Source organism: Piliocolobus tephrosceles, unplaced genomic scaffold (assembly GCF_002776525.5).
Source record: "Piliocolobus tephrosceles isolate RC106 unplaced genomic scaffold, ASM277652v3 unscaffolded_20, whole genome shotgun sequence".
Taxonomy (NCBI): Eukaryota; Metazoa; Chordata; class Mammalia; order Primates; family Cercopithecidae; genus Piliocolobus; species Piliocolobus tephrosceles.
Window position 1 is genome coordinate 1,644,817 of NW_022302087.1, and position 22,208 is coordinate 1,667,024.

Sequence of the window (22,208 nt, forward strand, 5' to 3'; positions counted from 1 at the left end):
ATTGCCTGGGGACTGGGGATCCCTGGTCTAGAGTATGGAGTAGAAGCGTGGGGGAAAAGAAGACTGTTGTGTGACTCCCACCCTAGGATGGAAAGTAGTGAGGGGTGTTGGTAAGAACAGAAGTTGGAGGAAAACTTTTCCTCTTCTTGCCTGTCTGTTGTTTTGCCTTAGGTTTTTCATTGCCCAGTCTTTCTTCTTAAATATTAGGAACAATGACCCACGTTGCAGACTACCTGTATTGGTGAGCAAAAATTAAGTTAGCACAAAAAGCCCTATGAGGTGCACATTTATTGAAACTAGATACTGGGTGACCAGTTGTCCTCAATCTGGTGGCAATCTGGAATACCTGGTCAAAATGAGCATCAACTCAGCACTTCTATTCATGAGTATTTTAAACAAATCCTTAAATATCTCTATGGGGATTTTCATGAGGATGTTGAGTTGTTCCATTCAGCATTGTTTGTCGTGATGGGAAGTGGGAAATAATTGCATTGTCCCTCAGTGGGAGAATTTACCAAAAAAAAATAGATGTTTTATTTATTACCCAAGGGATCTCATAAGTAAACATTCCAAGAGAGAGGAAGCAGAAGCTGCCAGGTCTCTTAAAAACTAAGCCCAGATATAGCCGTGTCACTTTACCTCATTTTCTTTGTCAATGAATGTCACCCCAGCTTCAGTGCACATGGGAACAGCCAAAAGCATAAATAAAAGAAGGTATGGTTCACTTTGGGAACATCTTTGAAGACACCTTGTCACAGCTACTAAGTGGCAAAACTTCAATGTTACTATTAGGTTACTTTTGCCCCCCAAAACTTCTACTGTATAATGCTCCCATCATTATCAGCAGGAACATCATCCACCTCAAAGAAGATACACAAATGGCCAACAAACATATGAAAAAATGCTCAACATCACTAATGATCAAGGAAATGCAAATCAAAACCACAATGCGATATCACCTTACTCCTATAAGAATGGCCATAAACAGGCTGGGCATGGTGGCTCATGCCTGTAATCCCAGCACTTTGGTGAGTGGGCCAAGGTGAGTGGGAAACCTGAGGTCAGGAGTTCAAGGCCAGCCTGGTCAACATGGTGAAACCCCATCTTTACGAAAAATACAAAAATTAGCCAGGTGTGGTGGTGAGTGCCTGTAATCCCAGCTACTCAGGAGGCTGAGGCAGGAGAATCACTTGAATCCAGGAGGCAGAGTTTGCAATGAGCCAAGATTATGCCATTGCACTCCAGTCTGGGTGACAACAGTGAAATTCTATCTCAAAATAAAAGAATGGCCATAATCAAAAAATCAAAAAATAGTAGATGTTGGCATGGATGTGGTGAATGGGGAACACTTCTACACTGCTAATGGGAATGTAAACTAGTACAACAACTATGAAAAACAATGTGGAGATTCCTTAGAGAACTAAAAGTAGAACTATCATTTGCTCCAGCAGTTCCACCACTTGGTATCTACCCAGAGGAAAAGAAGTCATTATACAAAAAAGGTACTTGCACATGCATGTGTATAGCAGCACAATTCACAATTGCAAAAATGTGGAACCAACCCAAATGCCCATCAATCAACCAGTGGATAAAGAAACTGTGGTGTATATACATGAGAGAATACTACTCAGCCATAAAAAGGAATAAGCTGATGGCATTTGCAGCGACCTGAATGAGACTGGAGACTATTATTCTAAGTGAAGTAACTCAGGAATGGAAAACCAAACATCGTATGTTCTCATTCATAAGTGGGAGCTAAGCTTTGAGGATGCAAATGCGTAAGAATGACACGATGGACTTTGGGGACTCAGGGGGAAGGGGTGGGGGTGAAAGATAAAAGACTACATAATAGGGTGCAGTGTATGCTGCTCAGGTGATGGGTGCACCAAAATTTCACAAATCACCACTAAAGAACTTACACATGTAACCAAACACCACTTGTTACCCAGTAACCTATGGAAAAGTTAAAAAAAATTTTAAAAGAACCCCTGCAAGCACAAAATTGCTCGTTCAGAGCCAGGAATAGGACTGAGAGGGAAGCAATACTTTCCCCCTCACCTCATTTGTCCCTTACTGTTAAGTCTTAATTCACCATACAATAATTGGACTCAGTACTTGTAACACAAGAAACATAGCTGAGGAAATCAAGTTTCTGGGTATTAGAGATTCCACAACAAAACAATATGATGATGGTTACCATAGCCTAGGAAGCAGTAGGAATGCAGGCTTTGGAGCGCCCAGACTTGAGTTTAAATTCCAGCTCTTACTCTTGAGGGCTGAGCAAACTGGCTAGGTTGCTTGACCACCCTGAAACTATTTCCTCGCCTGTAAAATGGAATAATAAAACCTGCCTATGGAGATTAAGTGGGATAATACATTAAAATAATTAGTAAAGTTTGCAGCACTACTGACTACTAAATAAATGGTAGCTAAGATTACTATCAATTTAATTGTTTGAGGAAAATAAACATCTTATTCTGGGAGGCCAGAGATGGACCTAATTAAGCCTGCCATGTTGGAACTAGAGAAAAACAGGACAGTTTCTCCAGCAGCGGTATTCTCGGTACTTAGAAAGGACTATCTGATTTATTTTCTGACTTTGACTTTAATCTCTAATTCTAAATGAATGAAAAAAATTAAGAGTAATGTTTTGGGGTAATAAAAATCATTGTTTTCTAAGTATAAAGACAGTCTCTATGATACAAGTATTGGTTAAAATCTAAAAAAATGAGACACTAAGTATGTATATGCTATTTACTATAACCTTGGCAGGCATTTAATATTATTGAACCACGACTTAATTGTCTTTAAAGGGCAACATAATAGCTATTCAACCTTATATGCAGTTTGTGATGTATTTTTTACGAATACCTGGAAAAGCAGTTTCTGGTTTGAGATTACTGGATACGTCTACTTAAACATTAACGTGATAGGTTTGCTCGCTGTTCCACTCTTAGCCAAAGCTATTGTTATTAACAAATATATTATCTAAAACTGTAGAGTCAAATTTGCTATCATTTTAAAATATTTGCAATCAGAAATTACTAAGTCTTCACATTGAGAAAATTAGAGAATATACTGGAAATGAATCACATATTTATATATGTTTTACTCTAACAAAAAATTTTAAAGTTACTTCTTCATTTTCATTAAAAAATTTACCAAGTGCATACTATGTGGTAGGTTCAGCCAATGCAAACATGAAAAAGACAGTCTCTACTCTAAAGATGTTAATAATCATATAATATGTTTAATAGCAAATTTATATTTCCACATAGTTACATCATGTTTTACAAATTTGTTTGTAAAATTCAGGTAGTTTGTTTAAATATCTCTTTCTTTTCTGAGTAATAAAGTGCTGAATTTTCAAATGTAGATCATCTCACTGATACCTGCCTACAAATGTTTGGTACTCAATGCATTTAATTTTCAATGTTCTTGATTTTAAATTGATTCTACATCCTTAAACCTGTAGCCCATTCAAGTGATCAGAATGCTTTTTGTAAAAGAACAAAGAAAATAAGAAGTTTCATTAGCAGTAGTAAAAGTAAAAATACCTAATACAGACGAGAAACATGCCCATGGAAACACCAGTATTAAGCAATTCTTTCCACACGTTAAGAATGGAGTTAACTCACAGAAATCACAGAGTAAGTACTTATTTGTATCAAAGGCAGTAAAAGATATTGCTTTTGTCAACCTTTACATGACATTTACAGAAAAATGTGGGCTCCATGATCTTTAGAACTCAATTCTCATAGCCTGATTCTCCAGAACTCGCCTTAGACCGGACACTAAATTTCAAGCAAAAGAAAGGCCAAACATAAATCCAAACAAGGAAGAGAAGCAAGAGGCAGGCTGCTGGTGCACAGGAATGGGCTCTGGAAGGAGCAGGGATCAGGTAACAATGATTACAAAAAAAATGGGTTCATTTCAGCCATCAGCTCCTCACTAACAGAGGCGTAGCTCAGCTTGTAAGAGTTCCGGTCTACAAAGCACAAAATAGAAATATAGTTCATAGGATAACTTGATTGCTGGATAATTTGTTCTTACATGTGGTTGCCAAGAGATGCATCAAATAGCAACATAAATATTGACCAATTTTCAAACTGCTGCTATTTCATTTAGTATATATTTCAATGTCACTCTGTATATTGAAGTATAAGACTAATTAATTAATAAACTACAGTGGGATCCATTTGAAAATATTTATTTTCTCTCAATAAATACTCCATTAGAATTACTCCATCATATCAGAAAATTCCTCCCAATTCCAATTAAGGCATGTTAGATATGCATGAATTAACATTGGCATAATAAATGCCAAATAAATTAATAACTATCGACCACTAATTGTATGACGAGACAGCAGAAAAATTGAAAAAGATTAAAATACAATTTGGGAAGAGGCAGTTCCCACCTTGTTTATTCAACCATGAAGAGCTGGGCTGTTGTTTTTATTTCTATTTCTGAAATTCTCATAAATTTATATCGCCCAAATATTCAACAGCTCATCATCATTTAGTTGTCTTTTGTTTCTTCTCTACTTGATTTTTCTTTATCCTGTTTGAAAATGAAGTTTGAGGCACAGCTGAAGTAATGAAGATATAACCCTTCAAAAATATTTTTAATATATTACATTTCTAAGACTACAAATAACTTCCCCAGCAATGATTATTTACCACTGTATTTGTCACAAGTGGCATTAAAAACAAAAACAAAATCTTCATAGGAAGTTTGTCTTAATAGAACAGTCCTGGGGGGTGAGTAGAGAATACACAGTAAATGTTTGAATATCAAATAAGGTTTCATGACAGATAGTATATACATTTTATGCTTTGGAAGGCAATTAATTTTGCACTTAAGATTCCCAACATGTGCTTCAAAGGCTATTTTGCTCTCGGCTGGATACAGTCTCCACACATACAAAGTCCCATGCAACACCTAAAATACATTTGTCCAAGGAATGGCTTATATTTATTTTCACTTTACCCTTTAAGCACGCACATTTCAAGATACATCATTTTGCTGAAAAAAACTTACCAATTGTAAGAATATGAATTTGTTTAAGCAACCACACTGGGTACGACTTTATACCAAAAATTAGCATAAATCAACAGATCCAATGTTTTTAAGCTCCAATCTCCTCAATCCCCTAATTGCATTTGTAATAAAGCTGCTACCATCCCTTTAAAGTTGCAATTATTGCTATAAGATATATACTTGCCGGGCGTGGTGGCTCAAGCCTGTAATCCCAGCACTTTGGGAGGCCGAGACGGGTGGATCACGAGGTCAGGAGATCGAGACCATCCTGGCTAACATGGTGAAACCCTGTCTCTACTAAAAAATACAAAAAACTAGCCGGGTGAGGTGGCAGGCGCCTGTAGTGCCAGCTACTCGGGAGGCTAAGGCAGGAGAATGGCATGAACCCGAGAGGAGGAGCTTGCAGTGAGCTGAGATCCGGCCACTGCACTCCAGCCTGGGTGACACAGCAAGACTCCGTCTCAAAAAAAAAAAAAAAAAAAGATATATACTTATTGATTAGTCTTGATAATTAAGAAGCAATTAACCACCTACAAGACACTTACAAAGTTGATCTTGTTCACGAGAGTTTTTAAAGTTGTTTTTGCAATGGGCTGCACAAAAGAAGACAGGTGTACAAATATGTACAACAAAAATAGGGTCACTATCAGGAATATATAAAACTTCACTAGCCTTATCCAAAGTAACCTAGTATCTTTCAGCACTATTAGCAAAATATTAGTTCATTTTAAACACCTACACATGCATTTTATGGAAAATATGAATGTTCATTTTTTTCTTCTCAGGTGCAATGTTCATGAATCTAGTGACAGAACTTTGAAAGGTCACACACGGTTTTCCATGGATAATTGTGAATTTTGGAATATAAAGCATACCTTTTAAGAGAGGAGGAAAGGAATATCAGATTGGAATGAGACACTAGAGGGGTTTCTGGGTGCTTATTAATTTTTTATTGATAGTTGGTTACAAATGTATTAGTTTGTGGTAACTGATTGAGCTATATGCATACGATTTATGTACTTTTCTCTATTATAACTGATACCTGCTTCATGGATATGTAGTGTGGTGGTTACTACAATTTACATAAATGCAGTTTTCCATTCACATTGCTTTTTTATTTTTACCTTGTCAGAGAGAGGACAAGGTTGGATTTTAATTGAGTCTATATTTGTTCCCTTGTGCACTTGTCCTCTTCAACTGCCAGGCAGTCTAGCTCTGGCAATAGGTTCTAGACAGTGAGGAGTTTTGTAGCAGGAGGATTTGGGGGATAAAAGACATTATTTCATTAAAAGGTCATCCTCAGGACAAACTCACTGGGGATGTTCAGTTTGTAAATTTTTCTCTTTGTATAAATTAACAAATGGTGGCACATAATTACTGTTACATGCTGGTAGATAACTTAAAAATTAACTGTTAAAATATAAGTATATAGCTTCTCCAAAAGTTAACTCCCTGCTACTTTCAGTGTCATATTAATAAACTAACAGGCAGAACTTTCACGTGATCATGGATACCTGCATATTATTATATTAGTGCAAACTCATGCCAATAATAGGGAAGTTTGGTGAAATGTACCTTCCCTTTTGAACAAACAGAAGATGCCTTCTGCGGGTTCTAAGGAATTGTAGCAGACTCTCCAGAATGCATACACACACACACACACACACACACACACATCCCTTTCTGAATGACTTGGAAAGCAAAACATATTGTTCCTTCCTCCTTCAATAAGCCCTACTCATGGCTGAGAAGCTGTGAATCTCCAGAGCCCCCTTTTCACTTGGGACCTCATGCAGCAAGGGCCAATATGAAGGTGCACCACCATTTGATTTAAGCCAGCTGGGCCCTTAGGCTATGCTGCATGACTTCAGACACTACTCAGCTACTTATTGGCTATGCAGTCTTGGATATGTCCCTTTATCTCCGTGGATCTCAGTTTCTTCCTACTCCTCTATAGGGAAGGAGATAATTTTAACTACCTAATAAATATGTTATTACAATTAAATAAACTTATACATGTAAAATGCTTGGCACTAGGTAAATGATGAATAAATGGTAATTATTATCTTTTCTGTGTAGGTATATATATGTTAATCTACATATATACTATTGCTAAAATATGTCAATAATGTATATTTATTTAAATGCTTATCTATATATCTATACATATTTATACATGTATAAATATAATATATAAATACATATAGATACGTGTGTGTGTGTGTATGTGTACATACATATATATAGTATATCAGTGGTCAGCAAACCTTTCTGTGAAGAGCTAGATAGTTAACATTTTAGGATTTGAAAGCCATACAGTCTCTATCACATCTACTTGACTGCATTATTGTAGTGCACAGATGACTGTAGACCATATGTGAACAAAGAAGTCTGGCTATGTTCCAATAAAACTTTATTTATAAAAATAGTGGTAGACCACATTTAACCAACAGTTTGTCAAATACCGGTATAAACGGTATTTGTGGTATCGATATTACATATACTGTGTGTGTATACGTAGTCACACACACACATATATAACTTAAATATGATATGATTTTTTTCTACAGTTCACCTTAGTATATTCTTATGGGCTTGTTGTATGTCTGTGTGTTTATGTTAAACAACATTGTGAACACACTGAAATATACCTTGGAGAAATGTATCTGAGTATTTTATATAAGGAAGATGTTTTTCACAATGGACAAGTGCCTTTATTATCACTGAATAATTTGCCAAATACAAATATTTTTATAATACTCTGAAGATGTAAAGGTGCCCCACATTGGTAATGATAATAAAAATTAATTAATAATCATAGCCATAATTTTAGGTACATCTATATGCTAGATGCTGAATTATGACTTTGATGTACATTATATAAACACTAACACCTACAGTGTAAATAGGCATTGTCTCAGTTTTACAAATGGAAAACATTAGTTTGCCTAGTAGCTACCCAGACCATGTAAGAATTGATGCACGAGGCAATTCTGTTTTCTATTCATACAGTATTTTGCAGCTCTAAAATGATTGTCTTATTCCTCAGACACAAATTTACTCACTCTTCTCTCTCACTCCATTATTCCATTTCACATATGAAGAAACTGCAGCTGAGAGCAGTAAAGTGATTTGTGCAAGATTCCTCAGTTAGTGAAAAGAAAAGGTGGGACTTCAGGTTTACTGCCAACTTTTAAAGGTAATGGCAATAGTCAAGTGCAATGAATGAGGCCGGGCACGTGGCTCACGCTTTTAATCCTAGCACTTTGGGAGGCTGAGATGGGCTTGAGCTCAGGAGTTCAAGACCAGCCTGGGCAACATGGTGAAACCATATCTCCACAAAAAATACAAAATATTAGCCGGGCATGGTGGCACCTGCCTGTAGTCCCAGCTACTTGGAGTACAGAGTTGGGAGGATCACCTGAGCCTGGGAGGTGGAGGTTGCAAGTAAGCCAAGATCGTGCCACTGCACACCAGCCTGGGTAAAAAAAAAAAGAAAGAAAAAATGGGAATTTTTCATTTAATATCAAAATACAAGGTTCACTGGCTAGCTTAATTTTACATACCTAATGTTATAGAAAGTGTTTTTTGTTTTTTTGTTTTTTTAAATGGAGTCTTGCTCTGTTGCCCAGGCTGGAGTGCAGTGGCACCATCTTGGTTCACTGCAATCTCTGCCTCCCGGGTTCAAGCTATTCTCCTGCCTCAGCTTCCTGAGCAGCTGGGATTACAGGCACCCACCACCACATCTGGCTAATTTTTGTATTTTGTTTTAGGTGGAGATGGGGGTTTCACCATGTTGGCCAGGCAGGTCTTGAACTCCTGACCTCAAGTGATCCGCCCGCCTCACCCTCCCAAAGTGCTGGGATTACAGGCGTGAGCCACCGTGCCCGGCCTAATGTTATAGAAAGTTTTAAAATGTGCAAACATACAGGAAAAAAATCATACTCCTTCAAATTTTAATAATTCTTTGGAAGTCACAGCACCAACCTAAAAGACTAAATATAAAAGGGAAATATCCCCAAGGCCTTTTTAATGTTCCTACTGTATTTATTTCCTCTTTTTTGTTCAAGCAGCTAATCTCTTGATTGATACCTCGTTTAGAAGTAACTCAGCCTGTTGGCCTGACTTTAGACACTGGCCCCTATACCCTGGTCTGAGTGTCAGTTTTTAGTCTTTATTGTCTCCTCTGAGGACCTCCCTCCCATTCTACTGCCTGTGGCAGCATAATGACCCCAGGCCAACTTAAACTCGGGTCTCTGCTCTTTGTAGCTAAGCAGCCCTTGGCTAAGCCATATTTCCCAACTGTTAGCATGCTGCCCCTTAAGACAGTGTCTTTAGAAAATACCAACAGAGAAAGAAACATCACCATGTTAAAGAAGTTGGAATATTGACTTTGTTTAGTCTTTCTCTGTCTAGTGATCGAGTCAGTCATTACCGTGATATTCGTTGTACTATTGTTAATTCAAATATATGCAAATCATTTAATTAAAATTGTTAGAGCTCATATGATACGATGAATGAACTAATGCATTATTATTTAGTAGAAAATAAATATTTCCATAAGAATTTCAAGATGTTTAGCTACTAATTGTAATACTGTATGAAGAAACACAAAATTATAGTCTTGAACTTTAAAATAACTAATATTTACAATTATATTTAACAGTATTTGTAAAATTGTAAAATTTTTATGTTTCACATATATTAAAGAATAAATTCAACTTTGTTTGTATTTTTCCCCTGAAATAGCTTTCTTTATGTCAGATGTTCAATGATTATTGCACCATAGTCGTCATTTTTGGCTTTGCAAACTGGACTTTTCTATATATATTCCAACTCTAGTTTAACCTGAAGCTATACTAAAGAATAACTTTTCCTGCTGTATGTAATGTTCTGTTTCTGTAAAATACCAGTTGGTACCCAGGCCTCTAACTGCCTACCTCAAAGTGACTTACAATTTTCTAAAAATCACACTTGCTAAAATAATCAGGAGACCAAAACAAAATAAACACATTTGCCACTCTTTGTCAATATTATTGAATCCTTAATATAGGCCCTGAAAAATCTTTAGTAAATATGCTTTCCTTAAAGTTAGATACTAAGTTTAGAAGTTTAGAGGAACAAAATGCACCCCTCCCCCATCCCCTTTTGTTAATAGAGGGCTTTTGGTTTTGGTTTTGTTTCTTTCCTTTGTTGACTCATGTTATTTATTTGCATTTTTTATATAGTACCTTTAAATATCTTAGTTTTGGTATATGTTATTTTCTCACTTCCTTAAATTTTAAATCACAAGTATCCTTTTTGTATTATTTCATTTGTAAACAAACTCTTACTCCCTACTTTGATTTCTTTCAAAGTGAAATAAGTCATTGTCTAAGTCTTTTTAGGGTTGTTATTAAGAAATACCTGAGACCGAATAATCTGAAAGAAAACAGGTTTATGTGGGTCATGATTTTCATGGCTGGGAAAGTTCAAGGTTGAGTATCTGCATCCGGTAAGGGCCACAGGCTGCTTCCACTCATAGCAGAAAGTGAAGGGGAGCCCATGTGTGCAGAGATCACATGGTGAGAGAGGAAGCAAGAGAGAGGAGGAAGGTGCCACACTCTTTTTAACAATCAGCTCTTGGGGAAACTAATAGAATGACAGCATGCTCATTACCACTACTATAGCATCAAGCCATTCATAAGGGATCTGCTCCCACGACCCAAACACTCCCATTAGGCATCACTTCTACCACTGCGGATCAAATTTCAACATGAGATTTGGAGGGGACAAAGATCCAAACTACAGCAGTAATGGCATCTAATATTTAATTTAAAAGCATATCAAACTATATTGAATAACATTTAATTGTTTTTTCACTCTCCTTCCAGAGAGAAACACATACTGCTTGAACCAATTCACACAAAAATCAAGCCCTGAAAACATATACTAGTTATCTAAGCATTTATTCCCTATTTTATTAATTTATTTTTCAATAAATATCTCTTGAATAATTACTGCATGCAAGGCACTGTGCTAAACATTGATTATGCCATGGTGGATAAAAGAAACATGACACCCTCCTCTCAGAGTTTAAAAACCAGTGAGAAAGACAAAGAACAATCAAGGTAACAAATAAATACAGATTTTCAAATTGCAAAAATCTTCATAGAGGAAATTGTCAGGGTACAGGAACAGAAAAGAACGGTGGGCCTTACACAGGTGGGGTATTGGAAGATTACACTGACGAGGTATCACTTTGACTGAAACTGGGAAGATGAAAAGAGGTTACTTCTTGAAAATAGGAAGTAAAAGATCTTCAGAAAAAGAAAGATGCCTATATAAATAGATGTTCCCAGTGCGGAAGATAGCTGGGCATATCTGGAACATTAAAGGTGGCCATATTGGCTCAAATTGTGATTTGAGAGAAAAAAATTACACACACACATAAATTAGATAGATAGATAGATAGATAGATAGATAGATAGATAGATAATGCTAAAGCAGGTATGTTTAGGTGCTAACATTTGATAGATCTGCATGAAAAGTGTAGGGGGATTCTATGTCCTTTTATTAAGTCTGAAATTTTTTCAAAAAGTTTTTTTAATGTTTCTCACCAGGCGCAGTGGCCCACTCCTGTAATCCCAACACTTTGAGAGGATAAGGCGGACAGATCACTTGAAGCCAGGAGTTTAAGACCAGCCTTGTAAACATGGCAAAAATCCATCTCTACTAAAAATGCAAAAATTAGCCAGGCATGGTGGCACACACCTGTAGTCCCAGCTACACTGGATGCTGAAGCAAGAGAATCACTTGAACCCAGGAGGCAGAAGTTGCAATGAGCCAAAATCACACCACTGCACTTTCAGCCTGGGTGAGGAAGGGAGACCCTGTCTCATAAAGAAAAAAAATATAATGTTTTACAAAAAGGATTATGAAAGCAATGAACCAATATCCCTATAAATATAGACACAAAAATTATCACCAAAATACTAGCAAGCTATATTCAACAAAATATAAAAGTCCATCATGATCAAGGTGGATTTATTCCAGGAATGTAAGGTTGGTGGTTTAGGCTACAAAAATCAATCAATGTAATATATCATATTAGTAGAAAAATAGAAAATAAAAAACATTATTTTCTCAATAGACTGTTGCAGGAAGTCAGGGACCCCAAACAGAGGGACCGGCTGAAGCAGAGGCAGAGGAACATTAACTGTGAAGATTTCATGGACATTTATCAGTTCTCAAATAATACTTTCACAATTTCTTACATCTGTCTTACTTTCATCTCTTAATCCTTTTATCTTCGTAAACTGAGGATATACATCACCTTAGGGCCACTATGATAATTGTCTTAACTGTACAAATTGATTGTAAAACATGTGTGTTTGAACAATATGAAATCAGTGCCCCTTGAAAAAGAACAGAATAACAGCGATTTTCAGGGAACAAGGGAAGACAACCATAAGGTCTGACTGCCTGCGGGGTCAGGCAAAATAGAGCCATATTTTTCTTCTTGCAGAGAGCCTATAAATGGACATACAAGTAGGGAAGAGATCACTCAATTCTTTTCCTAGCAAGGAATATTAATAATTAATACCCTGCGGAAGGAATGCATTCCTGGGAAGAGGTCTATAAATGGCCACTCTGGGAGTGTCCATCCTATGTGGTTGCGATAAGGACTGAAATACGCCCTGGTCTCCTGCAGTACCCTCAGGCTTACTAGGGTGGGGAAAAACCCTGCCCTGGTAAATTTGAGGTCAGACTGGTTCTCTGCTCTCGAACCCTGTTTTCTGTTGTTAAAGATGTCTATCAAGACAATACGTGCACTGCTGAACATAGATCCTTATCAGTAATTTTGCTTTTGCCCTTTGCCTTGTGATCTTTGTTGGACCCTTATCAGGAGTTTCTGATTTTGCCCTTAGAAGAATGTGATCTTTGTTCTCCTTTTTGCCCTTTGAAGCATGTGATCTTTGTGACCTACTCCCAGTTCTTGCACCCACTCCCCTTTTGAAATCCTTAATAAAACTTGCTGGCTTTAAGGCTCAGGTGGGCATCACAGTCCTACTGATATGTGATGTCACTTCCAGACACCCAGCTGTAAAATTCCTCTCTTTGTACTCTTTCAATTTATTTCTCAGCCGGCCAACACCTACAGAAAATAGAAAGAACCTATGCTGAAATATTGGGGGTGGGTTCCCCCAATAATAGACAGAAAAAGCACTTGAGCTGGGTGCAGTGGCTCATGCCTATAATCCCAGCCCTTTGAGAGGCCAAAGTCAGCACACAGCTTGAGCCCAGGAGTTCATGACCAGCCTGGGCAACCATGGCAAGACCCTGTCTCTACAAAAAAATACAAAAATTAACCAGACGTGGGGGCATGTGCCTAAAGTTCAAAGTTTACTCAGGCGTTGAAGCTGCAGTGAGTCATAATCAAGCCACTGCACTCCAACCTAGGTGACAGAACAAGACCCTCTCTCGAGAAAAAAAAAGAAACCACAGCTGAAAAAAATCCAACACACTTTCATGATAAAAACACTTTTTAAAAATTAGAAATAAAAAGGAATGTTCTCAGTCTGATTAGGGGTATCTGTGGAAAACCACAGCTAACATGCTTAATGAAGGAAAACTGAGTGCCATTTCTCTAAGAACAGGAACAAGATAAGGATGTCTGCACTCATCACTTGAATCCACATTGCTCTTGAGGTTTAAAGCAACTGCGCAAGAAAAAAAGATTGAAAAAGAAGATAGGAAATTATCTTTATTTGCAAGCTACCTATATTTGTATATAGAAAATTCTAAGGAATGAAATTTTAAAACTTGTAGAACTAACAAATGAGTTCAAAAACTTGCCAGGATACAAGGTCAATATACAAAAATCAATTGTATTTCTATCTACAAGTAATGAACAATCTGAAAATGAAATTAAGAAATGATCCCATTTTTATTAGCAGCAAATAAAATATCTAGGAAAATTTTAGCCGAATAAATCACAGGATCACAGGCCTTGTACACTGAACACTGCAAATATTGTTGAAAGAAACTAAAGAAGAATCTAAATAAATAGAAAGACATTCCATATTCATGAATCAGAAAACTTAAATTGTTAAGATAGCAATACTCCCCAAATCCACAAATTCAACAAAATATCTATCAAAATTCCAACTGTTCTTTTTAATTCAAAAATTGACAGGCTGTCACTAAAATTTATATGGGAATGCAAGGGATCAAGAATAGCCAAAAGAATATTGAAAAATAAAAAGTTGGAAGACACACTTCCTGATTTCCAAACCTACTATTTGGTTGATGCAAAAGTAACTGCGGGTTTTACAATTGAAAATAATGGCAAAAACTGCAATTACTTTTGCACAATATAAAGCTACAGTAATCAAGATGGTGCAAAACTGACAAAGAAATAGACATATAAATCAATGGAATAGAATTAGAAGTCCATACATAAACTCTCACATTTATTGTCAATTGATTTCTGACAAGGATATAAAAACAATTCAGTGGAAAAAGACTAGTATTTTCAAAAATGGTGTTCAGATGACGTGAAAAAGAGTAAGTCTGGACATCTCCGCCTTACAATATATGCAAACATTAATGCAAAATGGCTAATAGATCTAAGTGTAAGAGGTAAAATTATAAAACACCAAAAGGAAAACATAGGAGTAAATCTTTGAGACACTGGATTAGGCAATGGCTGATTTCTTAGATAAAACACCAAAAGCACATGAAACAAAAAAAAAATAGATAAATTAAGCTTCATTAAGATGTAGAACTTTTGTGCATACAAAACTGAAAAAAGGAACTCCTGGCCAGTTACAGTGGCTCATACTGTAATTCCAACATTTTGGGAGGCTAAGGCAGAAGGATCACTTGAGCTCAGGAGTTTGAGACCAGCCTGGGCAACACAGTGAGATCTTGTCTCTTTTTTTTTTTTTTAATTAAAAAAATGTAAAAAAGAGAAGAAAAGAATAGAAGTCCTTGTCAGAGCAATCAGGCAAGATAAAGAAATAAAAGGCACTCATGCCAGGTGTGGTGGCTCAAGCATGTAATCCCAGCACTTTGGGATGCCGAGGCAGATGGATTACCTGAGGTCTGGAGTTTGAGACCAGCCTGGTCAACATGGTGAAACCCCATCTCTACCAAAAGTACAAAAGTAGCCAGGCATGGTGGTGGGTGCCTGTAATCCCAGCTACTTGGGAGGCTGAAGTAGGAGAATCTCTTGAACCTGGGGGGCAGAGATTGCAGTGAGCCAAGATCATGCCATTGCACTGCAGCCTGGGCAACAAGAGTGAAACTCCATCTCAAAAAACAACAAACAAACAAACAAAAGGCATCCAAATAGGAACACAGGAAGTCAAACAATATGATATTATACCTAGAAAACCTGATGGTCTCTGCCCACAGGCTTCTAGATCTTGTAACGGACTTCAGTAAAGTTTTAAGATACAAAATTGATGTACAAAAATCAGTAGCATTTCTGTATACCAATCAATAACATCCAAATTGAGAGCCAAATCAAGAATGCAATCCCTGGCCAGGTGTGGAGCCTCATGCCTATAATCCCAGTACGTTGTGAGGCCGAGGCGGGTGGATCACCTGAGGTCAGGAGTTAGAGACCAGGCTGGCCAACATGATGAAACCCCATCTCTACTAAAAACACAAAGAAATTAGCTGGGTATGGTGGTCTGCCTGTAATCCCAGCTGCTCAGGAGGCTGAAGCAAAAGAATCGCTTGACCCCAGGAGTTGGAGTTTGCAGTGAGCTGAGACTGCACCACTGCACTTCAGCTTGGGTGACAGAGTGGGATTCCATCTCAAAAAAACAAAAAAAGAATGCAATCCCATTCACAGTAGCCACAAAAGAATAAAATATCTAGCAATACTGCTAACCAGAGAGGTGAAAGATCTCTACAATGAAAATTACAAAACACTGCTTAAAGAAATCAGAGATTACCCAAGCAAATCGAAAAACAATCCATACTCATGGATAGGAGAATCACTATTGTTAAAATGGCCATACTGACCAAAGCTATTTACAGATTCAATGCTATTCTTATCAAACTACCAATGACATGTTCACAGAATTAGGGGGAAAAAATTCTAACATTCATTTACGACCAAAAAAGAGCCTGAATAGCCAAAGCAATCCTAAGAAAAAAGAACAAAGCCAGAGGCATCACACTACTCAACTTCAAACTATACTACAAGGCTACAGTAACTAAAACAGCATGGTAGTGGTACAAAAATAGACACATAGACCAAACGAACAGGCTAGAAACCCCAGAAATAAGGCCACACATCTAAAACTATCTGATCTTGGACAAAGCCAACAAAAGCAATTGGGAAAGGACTCCCTATTTAATAAATGCCACTGGGATAAATGGCTAAGAATATGCAGAAGATTGAAACTGGACCCCTACCTTTCACCATATAAAAAATCAACTCAAACTGGATTAAAGACTTAAATGCAAAACCTAAAACTATAAAGATCCTAGGAGAAAAGGGAATGCTTATATACCACTGGTGGGAATGTAAATTAGTTCAGCCGCTATGGAAAACAGTCTGGGGATTTTTCAAAGAACTTAAAATAGAAGTACCATTTGACCCAGCAACTCCATTATTGGGTATATACCCAAAGGAATATAAGTTGTTCTACCATAAAGACACGTGCATGTATATATTCATTGCAGCATTACTCACAATAGCAAAGACATGGAATCCACCTAGATGCCCATCAACAGTGAACTAGATAAAGCAAATGTGGTACATATACACCATGGAATACTATGCAGCTATAAAAATTAGATCATGGCTTTCTTGGCAACTTAGATGGAGATGGAGGCTGTAATCCTAAGTGAATAATTGCAGGAATAGAAAACAAAATACCACATATTCTCATTTATGAGTACAATGCAAACACTGAGTACACATGGGCACAAAGAAGGGAACAATAGACACTAGGACCTATTTGAGGGTGCAGTGTGGGAGGAGGCAGAAGACTGAAAAACCAATTATCGGGTATTAAGCTGATTACCTGGGTGACAAAATTATCTGTACACTAAACCCCCATGACACACAATTTACCCATGTAATAGACCTGCACATGTACCCCCTTGAACTTAAAATAAAAGATGGGACAGAAAAAAAAATTGAAAAGACAACCGACAGAACCAAAGAACATACTTCTAAATCATATATCTGATAATGCAATCATCTAGAATAAATAAAAATGGAACTCAACAATAACAAAATAAATAACCCAATTTAAAAATTGAGCAAGGGATTAAATAAACATTTCCCCAAAGAAGATACATAACTGGCCAATAAACACATGAAAAGATGCTCACTATCATGAGTCATTAGATAAATGTAAATCAAAACCACAGTGGGATTACATTTCAATCTCACTAGGATGACAATTTAAAAAAAAGAGAGAGAGAGAAATAATAACAAGCATTGTAGAGAATGTAGAAAATTAGAATCCTCATATATTGCTGTTGAGATTGTAAAACAGCAAAGCCACTTTGGAAAACAATTTGGAAATTTTTCAGATGTTAAACATAAAGTAACCATATGACCAGCAAATCCACTCCTAAGAGATGAAAACTCCCAAGAGAAATGAAAGCATTTGTCCACATAGAGACTGATGCATGAACAATCACAGAAGCATTATTCATAATAGCCAAAATGCAGAAACAATCTAAGTATCCATCAGCAGGTGAACAGGCAAACAAAATGTCATACATCCATACAGTGGAATATTATTTGGCCATAAAAAATGAAGTATTGAAGGAGGTTCCAAGATGGCCGAATAGGAACAGCTCCAGTCTACAGCTCCCAGCGTGAGTGACGCAGAAGGCAGATGATTTCTGCATTCCCAACTAAGGTACTGGGTTCATCTCACTGGGGCTTGTCAGACAGTGGGTGCAGCCCACGGAGTATAAGCCAAAGCAGGGCAAGGCATCGCCTCACCCAGGAAGCACAAGGGGTTGGGCAATTCCCAATCCTAGCCAAGGGAAGCCGTGACAGATGGTACCTGGAAAATCGGGACACTCCCACCGTAATACTGCACTTTTCCAAAGGTTGTAGCAAATGGCACAGCAGGAGATTATATCCTGTGCCTGGCTCAGAGGTCCCACGCTCACAGAGCCTCGCTCACTGCTAGCACAACAGTCTGAGATCGAACTGCAAGGCGGCAACGAGGCTGCAGGAAGGGCCTCCACCATTGCTGAGGCTTGAGTAGGTAAACAAAGCAGCCGGGAAGCTCAAACTGGGTGGAGCCCACCGCAGCTCAAGGAGGCCTGCCTGCCTCTGTAGACTCCACCTCTGGGGACAGGGCATAGCTGAACAAAAGGCAGCAGAAACTTCTGCAGACTTAAACGTCCCTGACAGCTTTGAAGAGAGTAGTGGTTCTCCCAACATGGAGTTTGAGATCTGAGAATGGACAGACTGCCTCCTCAAGTGGGTCCCTGACTCCTGAGTAGCCTAACTGGGAGACACCTGCAAGTAAGGACCGACTGACATCTCATACACCTGGGTGTCCCTCTGAGGCGAAGCTTACAGAGGAAGGATGAGGCAGCAACATTTGCCATTCTATAATATTTGCTGTTCTGCAGCCTCCACTGGTGATGCCCAGACAAACAGGGTATGGAGTGGACCTCCAGCAAACTCCAACAGACCTGCAGCTGAGGGTCCTCACTGTTAGAAGGAAAACTAACAAACACAAAGAACATCCACACCAAAACCCCATCTATATGCCACCATCACCAAAGACCAAAGATAGATAAAACCACAAAGATGGGGAGAAACCAGAGCAGAAAAGCTGAAAATTCTGAAAACCAGAGCACCTCTTCTCCTCCAAAGGAATGCAGCTTCTCACCAGCAATGGAACAAAGCTGGATGGAGAATGACTTTGATGAGTTGAGAGAAGAAGGCTTCAGACAATCAGTAATAACTAACTTCTTTGAGCTAAAGGAGGATGTTAGAATCCATCGCAAAGAAGCTAAAAACCTTGAAAAAAGACTAGACGAATGGCTAACTAGAATAAACAGTATAGAGAAGACCTTAAATGACCTGATGGAGCTGAAAACCATGGCACGAGAACTACGTGATGCATGCACAAGCTTCAGCAGCAGATTCAATCAAGTGGAAGAAAGGGTATCAGTGACTGAAGATCAAATTAATGAGGCCGGGCGCGGTGGCTCAAGCCTGTAATCCCAGCACTTTGGGAGGCCGAGACGGGTGGATCACAAGGTCAGGAGATCGAGACCATCCTGGCTAACACGGTGAAACCCCGTCTCAACTAAAAAATACAAAAAACTAGCCGGGGAGGTGGCGGGCGCCAGTAGTCCCAGCTACTCGGGAGGCTGAGGCAGGAGAATGGAGTGAACCTGGGAGGCGGAGCTTGCAGTGAGCTGAGATCCAGCCACAGCACTCCAGCCTGGGCAACAGAGCCAGACTCCGTCTCAAAAAAATAAATAAATAAAATAAAAAATAAAAAATAAAATGAAGATCAAATTAATGAAATGAAGTGAGAAGAGAAATTTACAGAAAAAAAGAGTAAAAAGAAATGAACAAAGCCACCAAGAAATACAGAACTATGTGAAAAGACCAAATCTACAACTGATTGGTGTACCTGAAAGTGATGGGGAGAATGGAACCAAGTTGGAAAACACTCTACAGGATATCATCCAGGAGAAATTCCCCAACCTAGCAAGGCAGGACAACATTCAAATTCAGGAAATACACAGAACACCACAAAAATACTCCTCGAGAAGAGCAACTCCAAGACATATACTTGTCAGATTCACCAAAGTTGAAATGAAGAAAAAAATGTTAAGGGCAGAAAGAGAGAAAGGTCAGGTTATCCACAAAGGGAAGCCCATCAGACTAACAGCAGATCTCTCCGCAGAAACTCTGCAAGCCAGAAGAGAGTGCAGGGCAACATTCAACATTCTTAAAGAAAAGAATTTTCAACCCAGAATTTCAAATCCAGCCAAACCAAGCTTCATAAGTGAAGGAGAAATAAAATTCCTTACAGACAAGCAAATGCTGAGGGATTTTGTCACCACCAAGCCTGCCTCACAAAAGCTCCTGAAGGAAGCACTAAACATGGAAAGGAACGACCGGTACCAGTCACTGCAAAAACATGCCAAATTGTAAAGACCATCAATGCTAGGAAGAAACTGCATCAACTAATGAGCAAAATAACCAGCTAACATCATAATGACAGGATCAAATTCATACATAACAATATTAACCTTAAATGTAAATGGGCTAAATGTTCCAATTAAAAGACACAGACTGGCAAACTGGATAAAGAATCAAGACCCATCAGTATGCTGTATTCAGAAGACCATCTCATGTGCACAGACACACATAGGCTCAAAATAAAGGGATGGAAGAAGATCTACCAAATAAATGGAAAACAAAACAAAACAAAAAAGCAGGCATTGCAATCCTAGTCTCTGAAAAAACAGACTTTGAACCAAAAAAGATCAAAAGAGACGAAAAGGCCATTACATAATGGTAAAGGGATCAATTCAAAAAGAAGAACGAACTATCCTAAATATATATGCACCCAATACAGGAACATCAGATTCATAAAGCAAGTCCTTAGAGACCTACAAAGAGACGTAGACTCCCACACAATAATAATGGGAGACTTTAACATCCTACTGTCAACAGCAGACAGATCAAAGAGACTGAAAGTTAACAAGGATATCCAGGAATTGAACTCAGCTCTGCACCAAGCAGACCTAATATACACCTACAGAACTCTCCACCCCAAATCAACAGAATATACATTCTTCTCAGCACCACATCGCACTTATTCCAAAATTGACCACATAGTTGGAAGTAAAGCACTCCTCAGCAAATGTAAAAGAACAGAAATTATAACAAACTGTCTATCAGACCACAGTGCAATCAAACTAGAACTCAGGATTAAGAAACTCAATCAAAACTGCTCAACCACATGGAAACTGAACAACCGGCTCCTGAATGACTACTGGGTACATAACGAAATGAAGGCATAAACAAAGATGTTCTTTGAAACCAATGAAAACAAAGACACAACGTACCAGAATCTCTGGGAAACATTTAAAGCAGTGTGTAGAGGGAAATTTATAGCACTAAATACCCACAAGAGAAAGCAGGAAAGATCTAAAATTGACAACCTAACGTCACAATTAAAAGAACTAGAGAAGCAAGAGCAAACACATTCAAAAGCTAGCAGAAGGCAAGAAATAACTAAGATCAGAGCAGAACTGAAGGAGATAGAGACACAAAAAACCCTTCAAAAAAATCAATGAATCCAGCAGCTGGTAGCCTGAAAAGATCAACAAAATTGATAGACTGCTAGCAAGACTAATAAAGAAGAAAAGAGAGAAGAATGAAATAGATGCAATAAAAAATGATAAAGGGGATATCACCACCGATCCCACAGAAATACAAACCACCATCAGAGAATACTATAAACACCTCTACACAAATAAACTAGAAAACCTAGAAGAAATGAATAAATTCCTGGACACATACACCCTCCCAATACTAAACCAAGAAGAAGCTGAATCCCTGAATAGACCAATAACAGGCTCTGAAATTGAGGCAGTAATTAATAGCCTACCAACCAAAAAAAGTCCAGGACCAGACGGATTCACAGCCGAATTCTACTAGAGGTACAAAGAGGAGCTGGTACCATTCCTTCTGAAATTATTCCAATCAGTAGAAAAAGAGGTAATCCTCCTGAACTCATTTTATGAGGCCAGCATCATGCTGGTACCAAAGCCTGGTAGAGGCACAAATGAAAGATAATTTAAGACCCATATCCGTGATTCCGTAATGAACATCGATGCAAAAATCCTCAATAAAATACTGGCAAACCTAATCCAGCAGCACATCAAAAAGCTTATCCATCACGATCAATTTGGCTTCATCCCTGGGATGCAAGGCTGGTTCAACACACTCAAATCAATAAACGCAATCCGTCATATAAACAGAAGCAAAGACAAACACCACATGATTATCTCAATAGATTGAGAAAAGGCCTTTGACAAAATTCAACAGCCCTTCATGCTAACAACTCTCAATAAACTAGGTATTGAATGGATGTATCTCAAAATTGTAAGAGCTATTTATGACAAACCCACAGCCAGTATCATACTGAATA